Below are 12,065 nucleotides of genomic sequence, written 5' to 3' on the forward strand. Positions count from 1 at the left end.
ATTACAGTTGTTGCAGGTATTTTGAAATATAATTAATGTTTCTCACTACTTCAGAATTATTGTACTTACTGGACTCCCTGCTGGACCTCATTATTGATAAAGAAGCACTCATATTACTCTATCAAAAACTTGATTTTAAGCATCGAGAGCTGTATTTCAATATAGCTGGCCTCCTTTTTAATCCCCTGCATTCTGTCTTGAAAAGTGGGATTCTGAGGCAGGCTTCCCCCAAGCTCTCTGTGATGACTTCAGAGGGAGGTTAAGACCGGGCTTGGTCCCTGCTCAGGTGCTGACATGGGGAACCCTGAGTACGCCTGTCCCCTCCTCTACACCTGAGTCTCCTCCTCGTAGAATGAGGACGAGGGATGAGGTGACCCCGAGTCCTTTCTGGAACATTCTGTGTCCCATAGGAGTGGGTCTCAGCCTCGGCTCTGGCCCCAGCTCTGTCTCACCCAGTGTCCAGGTCGTTTCTGGGGAGGGATGGGGTGCCGTACTGAAGGCTCCCCAGGAGGCACCCTGGCCTTGGAACCCCAGCCTGCCCCGCCCTTTGGCCTGACAGATTCCAGTCTGTGTCCCTGGACCCAGGGGGAGAGGCAGAGCCACCTTAAGGAGCCAGGTCCAGGTCTGGGGGTAGGGCCTGCAGGCGGAGGGGCAGATGTCTGGGTTCACACGTCCAAGCACCACCATGCCTTCCCCACCCCTCCACCCCAAGCCCTGATGATAGGCCCTAGACCCTACAGAGGGTCTTAGCCAGCTGGCCTCCAGCAGAGCCCCCAGATCCTCGGGGCTCAGTGGCCTCACCCTTTAGGGCCCTGGCCTGGCAGGGAGGGGTGTGGGCGACCCAGCGGAGCTGCTGAAACCAGATTCCAGATGAAGTCCCTGCCCCCCAGCAGCCAGGCAGCCTCAGGTTCCAATGTAAACCCGCCAAGAGTGCTCTTTGTCTCTGGGCCAGAAGGTGGCTCAGGGTGGGCGGGCAGGATTCCTTTTCTCCCTTGTTCTCCTGTTGCCTGCACCTGGCTCAGCTCTGTCCTTCCTTCAGCAGCTCAGGCCCACGCCCTGCGGCGGCAGAGCCGGCTCAGTCTCGGCTGCAAAGCTTCCAGGGCTACAGGGTGGGCTGAGAACGGGCTTAGCCAGCCATACCCCTGAGGCCTAGGAGGTCAGGCCCCAGCTTGTCAGGGAGGACCCACTCTGCCAGGGGAAGGGCGTAGAGGAAAGAACCCCTGAACAGCGGCTGTCTGGTGCCGCTCCAACGTGCCGGGAAGGCTGGACCTGACTATTCTCAGGCCACCAGCTATGCTCTCTCTAGATGCCAGCACCTCATGGCTCTCTCCCCTCACCCAGGACAGCTTCTCCATCGGTACCAGCTTCTCCCAGCAACTGCTCTGTGGGCTGTAGGACCCCCACTCCATCCTGGCCCAAGTTCGTCAGTTGGCTTAGTCCCCTCAAGTCCCCTGGGCTCCCAAGCTCATGGGGGAAGCTGTGGGTCCTCCTTCTCTAACCGGCTCCTCCCAACATCCTTTCTCTTGACGGTGGTGGCCTCAATCACCTGGCCCCACCCTATGTGGCTCTGGGACACCCTCCCTGACTGCCCCAGCCTGCACGGACCCCCTCTTCTGTGTGGGGTGGCTGTGCCCACACCCAGTCCTTGTCCCCTTCCTGGCCTTGGCTAGGCTGACAGCCCATGGGCTAGGGGGGTCCTGGTCTCCCCAGACAGCTGGAAGCCCCTTCTCAGGGCCGGGCTGGGTCAGCCCAGTGGACTGTAGGCACAGGGCTTCACATCAAGGCAGACATACCGCAGGGGAGAATCCTGACCGGTCACACCCGAAACTGGCCCTGCACGAGGCACACAGCTGCCGCTCAGTCAATGCTGACTTCAGTGAGTGCCATGGAACCAAATAACCCTGCAGCCCGAGGAGGGTCGGGGAGTGACAGGGTGACCAGCGTGTCCCGGGTTGCTCAGGTCTTTCCTGGTGTTAGCGCCGGCAGTTCTGCATCCTGGAAGGTCCTTACTCCAGGACACACCAGGACAGCCGGTCGCCCTGGGTGAGGAAAGAACGTCTCCAGCCCCTCCGCCACCATCCCATCGCCCTCTCCCCTCTGGATCCTGAAGGCAGGCACACTCCAGGGTCCTGAGTCACGCATGCCTGTCATTTGGTCGCCTTGGAATCTGAGCCTCTGAAACACAACACGCAATGAATATTCTCTGCATGCAAATTTATGCAAAGCGCTCTGTGGAAGTGGCTCCAGGCTTCCTGGAAAGCCTCTGGTGGCCTCCTCAGCTCTGGGCTCCACCCACCTTGCAGTCTGCGTGACCTCGGGCAGGAGCAACCACCACCGGGCACTCGGTCCCCCCATGCCCTGGCCCCAAGGCACCCTCCTTTCACCTGCCCCTCGGTCCCAAAGCGAGGGCTCAGGGAGAGGGTGTGGGCGCCCTGCAATCGGAGCTGACTTTCCAGGTGGAGGTCAGAGCACCCATCACACTGATAGTCACAGGGCCCCACGCTCTTCCTCCAGGTTGATGGGGCTTGTTAGAAAGATGGATCCGGGACTGCTGGACAGACCCCACCAGGGACCATAGGAGGATGGAAGCGAGGGGAAGCTTGACAAGCTGAAGCGTTACCCCAGACATCTCGCAGCGGAGCCAGTTCTGACTCACGGCAACCCTGTGTGGGTCCGAGGAGAACTGTGCACCGTACAGTTTTCAATGGTCGGTTTTTCGGATGTAAGTTGCCAGGCCTTTCTTCTGAGGTGCCTCTGGGTGGACTTGAACGTCCAACCTTTTGGTTAGCCGCTGAGCACTTTAACTCTGCACCACCCGGGGACTCCATCTACAGGGCCCAAAATACTGAGACGCGAGCAGGGGGCCCCCTCTCCCTCCGGGGCCTCATTGCCTGAAATGCTCCCACTAGGACTTCCGACCTCATTTCTAACATCTTAACTCACATACTCATTTTACTAATTGACTGAATATTTAATAAGCACCCCCTGTGTGAATGGCCCTACAAATCAGTTCACAGAATACTTTCTGTCATTGTGGGATGAAAAACATCAGAAGATGATGAGAAAATGGGGAGATATCACCAGCACAAATCTGGGCCCTACCCCTTACCTGCTGTGTGGCCTTGGGCAAGCTAATTGGTATTTCTCTATCTCAACTTTCCCATCTGTAAAATGGGTTTAATAACAGTACCTATTTCACAGGGTGGTTGATACACGAATGAATTGATACAAGCACAGTGTGTGACACACAGAGAGCATTCGATGATTGTCAGTTGCTATGATTATTGCAGTTATTTTATTATTATTATTCTCCTAAGAGATCCAGCTCAGAAGGGCCTTTTCTGAAAATGCCAGCCTGCCGTGCCTGGCTGGTCCTTCCCTGCTCTGTGTTCCTGGTCTCCTCCAGACCTACTTCATCACAGGGTACAGACACTTACTTCCAGGTCTGCCCCTTCCTTGGCTTGTGTCCTGAGCTCCCAAAACAGGGCCTGGCACAGCGGAGGTGCCCATAGGGCCCGCCGAATGAATGAATGAATGCTAGATTAATCCTCCTCGCCCAACTCCTAGTCCACACCGCCACCTGGATCTCTGTCTCCTAGTTACAACACGGGTGGGCACTGGACGAGCATAAATCTCTGCAGTATCAGGGCTCGTCACGTGCCTGGCCCTGTGCGAAGTGCCGCCGTGGACCAACAACCCTATGACAAGGACTGATTATGATCCCATTTCCAGATGGAAAACCTGATGCTTAGGGAGGTTAAGTAAGTAAGCCTCAGTCTTCATGATCCAGGGCTGTGAGGAGAGCCTCCCACCTGTGAGGGCACAGAGAGCTGGGAGAGGGTCTTGGCTTATTTGTGGCCCACCTGCACACGGACTGACAGTGTCTGTGATTCCCACTCCAAAGCTCAGAGCTGACCCTGGTCGGCCTCGTCTGAGGCTGGTCCTCCCTCCACTGCAGCCCTGCTAGGAAGGTGGGCCTCTGCTTACGTGGGCAAATGCCACAGCAAGACCTGGCCGATTTCTGCCCCTGCCCAAGCAGTCAGCAGTTTCCCGGGCTGTGCTGTCCAATATGGTGGCCACTCACCATGTGTGGCTACTGAGCACTTAAATATGGCTAGTTGGAATTCAAGGGCCCTTGGAGCCCTGGTGGTGCAGTGGCTAAGAGCTCAACTGCAAACCAAAAGGTCAGCGGTTTGAATCCACCAGATGCTCCCTGGAAGCCTTTGGGGCAGTTCTACTCTGTCCTTTAGGGTAGCTGTGAGTAGGAATCGACTTGATGGCAAGGGGTTTGGTTTTTTGGTTTGGATGGTGCAAACGGTTTGTGCTGGACTACTCACCAGTGAACCCGCCCGTCAGTACCATGGAAGAAAGGCCTGGCAACCTGCTTCTTGTAAAGGTTAACCAGTAACCCACAGGCAAGAAAACCCTGTGGAGCAGCTAGTTCCACTCTGTCACACATGTCGTGGCCATGAGTTGAAACTGACTCAATGGCAATAGGTTTTGTTTAGTCTGAATTCAGTGTCCCGTTGTAAAAGAGACATTAGATCTGGAAGGCTTAAGGTGCCCTGGTGGCGCAGTGGTTAAGCACTGGGCTGCTAACTGAAAGGTCGGCAGTTCAAACCCACCAGCTGCTCCGTGAGAGAAAGACGTGGCAGTCTGGTCCCATAAACGTTGCAGGAGCCTTGAAAACCCTATGGGGCAGTTCTACTCTGTCCTACAGGGTCACTATGAGTCAGAATTGACTCAACCAAGGGGTTTGGTTTGGTTTTGGAAGGCTTAGTACAATAGAGAATACAAACAATTTGATTAATAATCTTTCCTAACATGGATTATGGGCCAATATATTATTTTGGATATGGTGGGTTAAATAAAACATATTAAAATTAATTCCATCTGTCTCTTTTTACATTTTAAAAGGTGGCTACGAGAAAATTTTAAATTGCATAAGCAACTTGTGTTTGTGGCTTGTTTGATATTTCTGTTGGATGGTGCTGCCAGAGAATTCCACCCGCCAGGCCCTAAACCCTTACAGAATCCCACCCGGTTCAGCTGGGTCTCAGGCTAGCCTCTGGCGGGGGAACACGGCGGAAGGAAGGGGCTGGCTAAGAGGTGAAGGAGAGTTCTCCTCGGCAGACCAGAATGGGGCTGCCCTGGTTCTGGCCACGGCTGTGGGTGGCTGAGGGGGCTCAAGCTTCTGGCTGGGAAGATAGGGGGGAGGAGGCACTGACAGCCTGTTTCAGGATTTCCCTCCCGCCCAGGCAATTATCTGCACAGTCCTGGCTCTCCAGGGGTAACTGCCCCTGGACAAAGGCTCAGCGGGAGTGCCGGCTGGTGCTCGCGGCCTGGGCACTCAAGTCCCTGCTCCCAGATCAAAGGCACACAGTCACGCCTTTGCACCGGGCCTCAGCTAACCGGCTCCCTGCAGACTCCGCTCCTTTGAGGCTGCACAGGCATTAACCCCGTCCTGTCTGGAGCCGGCCCTGGGGAGGGGGACAGCTTGAGGGGCATTCCTCCTCCTTTCCCACTGCCACCACCAGCCATCTGGAGAGGTCCTGCAGAATCCTTCCCAGCCCCCCGCAGAACACGCCCACCCCAGAAGCTGGGGATGCCCTGATTTACATTAATTTGCATTTCATTTATTCCAACACCCAGGCTGAAAAAAAAAATGCTAATTCACTTGGCAGGAAAACCCCACCTGCTCGCACTGCTGAAGCTCCCTAGGCAGGGATGACATGGGGTCCTTGAGACCGGCCCCTGCCCTCTGGGGGTGGGGGGCTGAGGGGAGAGCTGAGATGGGAGATGCCCACTCTGTTCCTCTAACGGGGCTCTGAGCCCCACTGCTGTTTCCGTTCCTCCCCCTTCCCACTGTAAGGATGCGGGTCAGGGACTGGAATTCCACTAAGGCCTCTCAACAAGTGCTCAGCAGGGCCCGGTGCCAAGTCAGGGGAGCTGCTAACTCCCAGGTCATTCTGGGGGGCCCCTCCACAAGGCACACAGAGCTTCCTGCCCCCAAGGCCTGAGTCTTCCTTGTCCCCTTTACCGGCCCATGCACAGGGTCCACTGCGTGTTATAGCGTGTGCCAAGTGGCTCTGAGTTGTCAGCACTTGGAGAACGGGCTCAGTCATCAGGGGCGCTCCTGACCCAGACCAAGGGCTGTTTACACCACACAGTATATGCTGCCAGGCCAGGAAGGTGCCCACCTGTGGCCCAGGAAGCACTGTCACGGCAGAAAGGTGCCCACCTACGGTGCAGGAAACACCCTCATGGCAGAAAGAGGCTCACCTGTGGCCCAGGAAACACCTTCATGGCAGAAAGGTGCCTACCTACAACCCAGGAAACACCCTCACGGCAGAAAGGTACTCACCTGAGGCCCAGGAAACACCTTCATGGCAGGAAGGTGCCCACTCTACAGCCCAGGAAACACCCCCATGGCAGGAAGGGGCTCACCTGCAGCCCAGGAAACACCCTCACGGCAGAATGGGGCCCACCCGTGCCCCAGGAAACATCCTCACAGCAGGAAGGGGCCCACGAAATACACTCATGGCAGAAAGGTACTGACCTGCGGCCCAGGAAACACTTTTATGGCAGAAAGGTGCCTACCTGTGGCCCAGGAAACACCCTCACGGCAGAAAGGGGCTCACAAGACAGCAGTCAGCATCCCAGGTTTCTCTCTAGCACCACTCCTTACAACTCATTTTCTCAATACTTGGGCTGAAAAAAGACTTGTAGGGGGGCTGTGCTCGGATGTCATGGCAACTGAGGTATTTACGGGGCACCTACTGTGTGCACTGAGGGAGACAGAATTGCCCCCTGAGAGACCCGGAAGGCCTACCTGCATAGCTCCCACAGAGAAAGAAGCCAACCTACAAATACCTGCTCCTGTGTCCGTGGCACCGGATAGCCCTTTTTCCCTAAGGCTCTTTCTAAAACCAAGGTATAATTTACACACAACAAAATGCATCTTTCAGGTGCACAGCTGGCTGGCCTTGGACGAATGTGTACAAACTACCACCCCAGTTAGGATGGTGAGCATCTCTACCACCCAAGGAAGCTCCTCCCTGCCTCCTTCCTGTCAACCGTTCTGACGTCTATCACCACAGACTGACCTTGCCTGCCCTGGAGGTGCACACGGATGGAATCACGCCATAGTGGCTCTTCTGTGTCAGGATTTTTTTTTTTAACTCAACAGAGTGTTTTTGTGATTCTTACTTTTCATTCGCGGGTGAGTGCCACCTAAGGTGTCTATGCAATGCTTCGTGGGCGTAAGTGACCCATCTGGGGACAGTCATTAATTCAATCACAAAAGCAAGGGCTGAAGGACTCGAAGTCCAGCTACTTGCGAGGGGGCAGCCCCAGCCCCCAGGGATCCTGAGGGAGCTGTCCCCTCCTTCCCTCAGACATTTCTTGAAACGGAAGCTCAGCAGTTGTACATCTAATAGGCACCCAGGGTCAGCAAGAGGGTGGGGGCTTTCCTGGGGTTTCCAGTTTGCTGGCAACTACACTCTCACTTTATTTAACTGGCAGTCTGCGCTCCATCTGACCCAGCACGGTGGTGGGGTTGGTGCTGCACGCAGCCAGCTAAGCTTCAGTCCCTTCTTCTGCTCCCAAGTCTGGCCTCCGTCCCTGCCTTCCTGCACCCCTGCACCAGCTGGGTGTCCCTTAGGTGACGCCCTGGGCTCAGCAGGGAGTAGACTCTGGGGCCGACTCATCTCCCTGGCCTAGGCCCTAGGTCTGAAGGGCTTGTCTGGACCACTTTCCTCCTCTCAGGCAGTCGATGAGGCCGCAGCTTTGATGGCCCTTCAGGAACTATTGATCAGGCTGGGCCGGCCCCTCCTACAATCTGGTATTTCCCTCACCTTAGATGTCCCAGGCACCTCCCAGCCTAGCCTAGGGAAGGGAGGGATGACTCCTGTAGCCTGAGAAGTGACTTGGTTCCTGATGACCTTGGCCATCTGCAATAAGTGCCTCTTGAACCAGGCCTTCCTCCCTACGGGCCTTCGAGGAATCTATACCTGCCAGAAAGGCGTTTCCCACCCTCCTGGTGCCAGCCTCTCTACCGTCCAAAACCTGTTCCCAGAAGGCACAGGGGGCTGCCTGGGCAAGGCTGGGCGGGGCCGGGGAGGCACGCCTCACTCTGCCTGCACTCTCGTGTGACCTTGAGCTTCTGCGTGGCCAGTGCCAGCCCACAGTCTTCCACGGCTCAAGGGGAGGAGTGACAGCCTGGGTGGTGATGCCACGGGGCCCTGTTAGTGGGCGAGGGACCTTCACGGGCCCACACAGATGCTCGCTGTGAGCAGGGCTGTCCTTTCACTCAGCTAATACCCTGTGGGGACACGACTTTCCACTGTTTCCCTGGGAGATTTAATCAGAAGAAGCTGGAGAGGAGGCGAAGAACAGGAGCCTCCAGCACAAACAGGCCTGGAGATCGATTTGATCCCCCCCATCTCTCCAAAGTCTTTGCATCCACTGCTGGTTCCAATCCCACCTCCTCCAGGCATGCTCCTTGGCTGCTCTGGGTCATACTGAGCCCCCAACTCTACCCTTGCGTCCTTCCTGTCCTGGGCAGGTCTTCCACCGGCCCATGGGTGAGCCTGGGTGGCCCTGAGGGTCCTCGGTTTCCTTTTCTGCTGCTCCAGAACAACGATCAGAGAGAAGAATGGACCAGAGAGGGTGATGACCTGTCTCTTTGGACTCTGGCATGAACAGCCCCAAATTTAGGCTTGGGGGCACACCTGGTACCCCCTTGGGAAAAGAAGCTGGGGACAGTCTCGGGGCATCTGGCTGCCCGCCTGTGGCAGTGACTCTGACCCAAGCTTCGAAGGGTCCAGGAGTCAAACGGGCCCAGGGTCACGCCAGCTGTGGGGCCCTCTGCCCAACATCCCCCGTCACTGGTAAGGCCTAGTCCTGGACTCCCCCCATTTGGGGGTCCCAGGCCCCAGGAATTGACGTGGGGTCTCTATAAATAGCACCCATTCCATATTGATCATCTTAAAAAGACACGGTATGTTCTAGGCCCATGCAGAGGAGAGTTATGTCTAAAAATAGTCATGTCCCCTGGAACCGCTGCCAGCCCGAGGCGGGTGGTATAAGCAGCGCATAACAGAAGGGGCAGTCCCTCGAGGGGGTGGGGGGTGGAACAGAGGCAAGGGAACCTCCCCACTCCTGTTCTCCCTGCTCCACCAGCAGCAGCCGACCCAAGGAGCTCGTTCCTGCCCCAGAGCCTTTGCACCTGCAGTTCCTTCTTCAACATTCTCTCCCAGGTCTTCTCAGGATGAGTTCTTTCCTGTCATTCAAGTCTTAGGTCTGTTACCTCCTTCAAGGGGCTTTCCTGACCCTCCAGTCTCGACTTGTTGTTATGCGCCGTCGAGCTGACTCTGACTCATGGTGACCACATAAGGCAGACCAGAGCTGCCCCATAGGGTTTCCTAGGCTGTGATCTTTATGGGAGCAGATCGCCAGGTCTTTTCTCCCACAGTGGCTGCTTTAGGAAGCAGCCCAGCGCTTAACCACTGCACCACCAGGGCTCCTTGGTCTAGAGTCACCCCATCCCTTATCTCTACCACATCACCCTGTTTTATTTCCTTCACAGCTCTGGTCACTATCTAAAATTATCTTCCATATCTGTTTAGTGATATCCAGTCTGTCTGACCCCACTAGAATGTGAATTTCATGACAGCAGTTATCTTATCTGTCTTGTATGCCTTCTAGAACCTTCCACGGCCCAGAGTAGGTGCTGAATGTCCTGTCTAGGCTCTCCACCACCAGCCCAGGCTCAACTCTGCCTCAGGCCCCTGCCTCAGCCGGTGTGGAGGGGCAGAAGGCAGGGGGCACCCAGTCCCAGGCTCACCTCACAGCTTCTGCCACGCCCATGGCAGTTCTTCTCTCTGCTGCCTCCAGCTTCCGTCCACAGGCTGCCTGCTGGCCTTGCCTTCTTCCCTCTCTGCCTCCTCTGTGGATTCGGCCATGGGACTTTTGTACCAGCCCCTCCACTCTAGACTGTATCATCCTGGATACCTCCCTGGACAACTTCACCTTCTCCCGAAACACTACCTTCTGGAACATTCTTCTCTCTTCAGGGGAAGGCCCCTCTCCCCTTCCTGCACTCCAACCCCTGCATTCACATCTCCCTCTCAGAGATCCACGGCACAGTCGCCTCACCTGGTCTCCGTGACTGGCACAGTAGACAAACCCTATGGGCACATTCTTAACTCACAGATCTCTGGTCACTCACCCTGGAGGAAAGGAGTCTTCCCCATGAGCACCTGAACATGGATGCGCCATGGGGACGCACAGTGTCCCCTTCAGACTCTCCTAACAACCCTCCCTTGACCCCACCCCCCTTAGCTCTCTTTTATCTCGCTCCTCTCTCTTCAACCATCAAACCCTTTGAAAGGACTGTCTACACGTCTGTCTCCCCATCCTCACCACCTGCTCACTCCTCAACCCACCTGCACTGACTTCCATTCCCACCAAGTCCTTCATCCATTCACTCATCCCACGATGACTTGTCTGTGCTGGGCTCCACGTGGAAATTCCCTCGCTGTTGCTCAATCTAATGGATGCTTCCTTCTAAATTATTCTTTTTCCCCCCAACGTATCCATGAACACTGCTCAGAACTTACCTTCTCAACTCTTCCGCAGAAAGAAGCCGACGACTTCTCCCTCCTTCCTGGAACACGTACTTTCCTTGCCTTTTCTGATCTGTCTCTTTCCTCCAGCTGCTGCTTCTCTGCCTCCTTTGCAGAGGTCTGCTTTCTCAGCTATTGGGGTGCCCTAGGCTCTGGGCTCAGCCCTCCTCTCTTCTATACCTGTGTTTCTTGACCCTGGTGGCCCGTTAGAATCACCTGGGGGCTTTCAGGTCCCACCCCAGAGTTTAACTGCGTGCAGCCTGGGGAAGGCATGTTTCTTCAACTTCCTGAGTGATGCTAAGGTCACCAGGGTTGAGAACCAACAGTCTGCACTCTCCGCTGCTGCTGCTGTTGTTGTCGGGTGCCGTGGAGTCAATTTCGACTCATAGTGACCCCATGTGACAGAGGAGAACTGCCCCGTAGGGTTTTCTAGGCTGTAATCTTTACAGGAGAGGATCTCCAGGTCTCTCTCCCGTGGAGCCGCTGGGTGGGTTTGAACCGCTAAACCTTTTTGGTTAGCAGCTGAGCACTTAACTGTTGCGCCACCAAGGCTCTTAAGCACTCTGGTTAGGCAAATCTAATTCACTGCCATGGCTCCAAATACCAGGTTCTGCTGACGACGTAAAGTTTCCACCTCCAGCCTACATCTTGTCCCTGAACATCAGAGCCTTCCCACCAACAGCCTGCTGGAGGTCAGCATCTCTCCCTGAAGGGACTGTGGGCAACCTTCTTCAAGGTTGCCAACCCAAGCTTCACTTGCCCGTTCCATCTCTGGGTGTCATATGGGGGCAGAGCACCTTACTTTGTGAGCCATTGAAGTTAGGCATGGGAGGGTGGTCTATTCCTAAACAGAGAAGGTGTCACCTGTGGTACCCTGCCTGCCAGGTCTCTCTCAATTGAAAGACTTTTCATGGCACCTGTGGCCTGTATTGGGGAGGTGGTAGAGCAAAGAGCGGACACCAGGCTCAAACCCAAGTTCTGCTACTTAGTCACGTGTGACAGTGAGTGAGAGACTTAACCACCCTGTGTCTCCAGTGTCACCATGTGCAAAACAGCCATTATCATGGTGTCCACCTGCAGCGTGGGTGTGAGGGCTCAGCCAGACGATCCTTACAAAGCGCTTAGCATGGTGCCTGGCCCACAGAAAGCACTCAGTGAATGTTGGCTATTTTTAGTACCATTACCGAGGATGCGTTCCCAATTCCCCCAGGACTGTGACCTGGGCTTTAACTTCTGCTCTGCCCTCCCCCGTACCTAGGACTCTGATGGGTCACTGATCTAACCAACGTGCTGTTTCACACCCCTGTGCTCTTGTACGTATGGCATTTACGTGGGATGCCCTTCCTCACTTCTCCAACCTGGTGAGCTCCTGTTCATCCTTCAAAACCTAGGTAGAAGGAAGGTTACTTTGTTAGAAAGGTACCCGTGACTCTCCTT

Source organism: Loxodonta africana, chromosome 27, assembly GCF_030014295.1.
Source record: "Loxodonta africana isolate mLoxAfr1 chromosome 27, mLoxAfr1.hap2, whole genome shotgun sequence".
In the NCBI taxonomy this organism is placed as follows: Eukaryota; Metazoa; Chordata; class Mammalia; order Proboscidea; family Elephantidae; genus Loxodonta; species Loxodonta africana.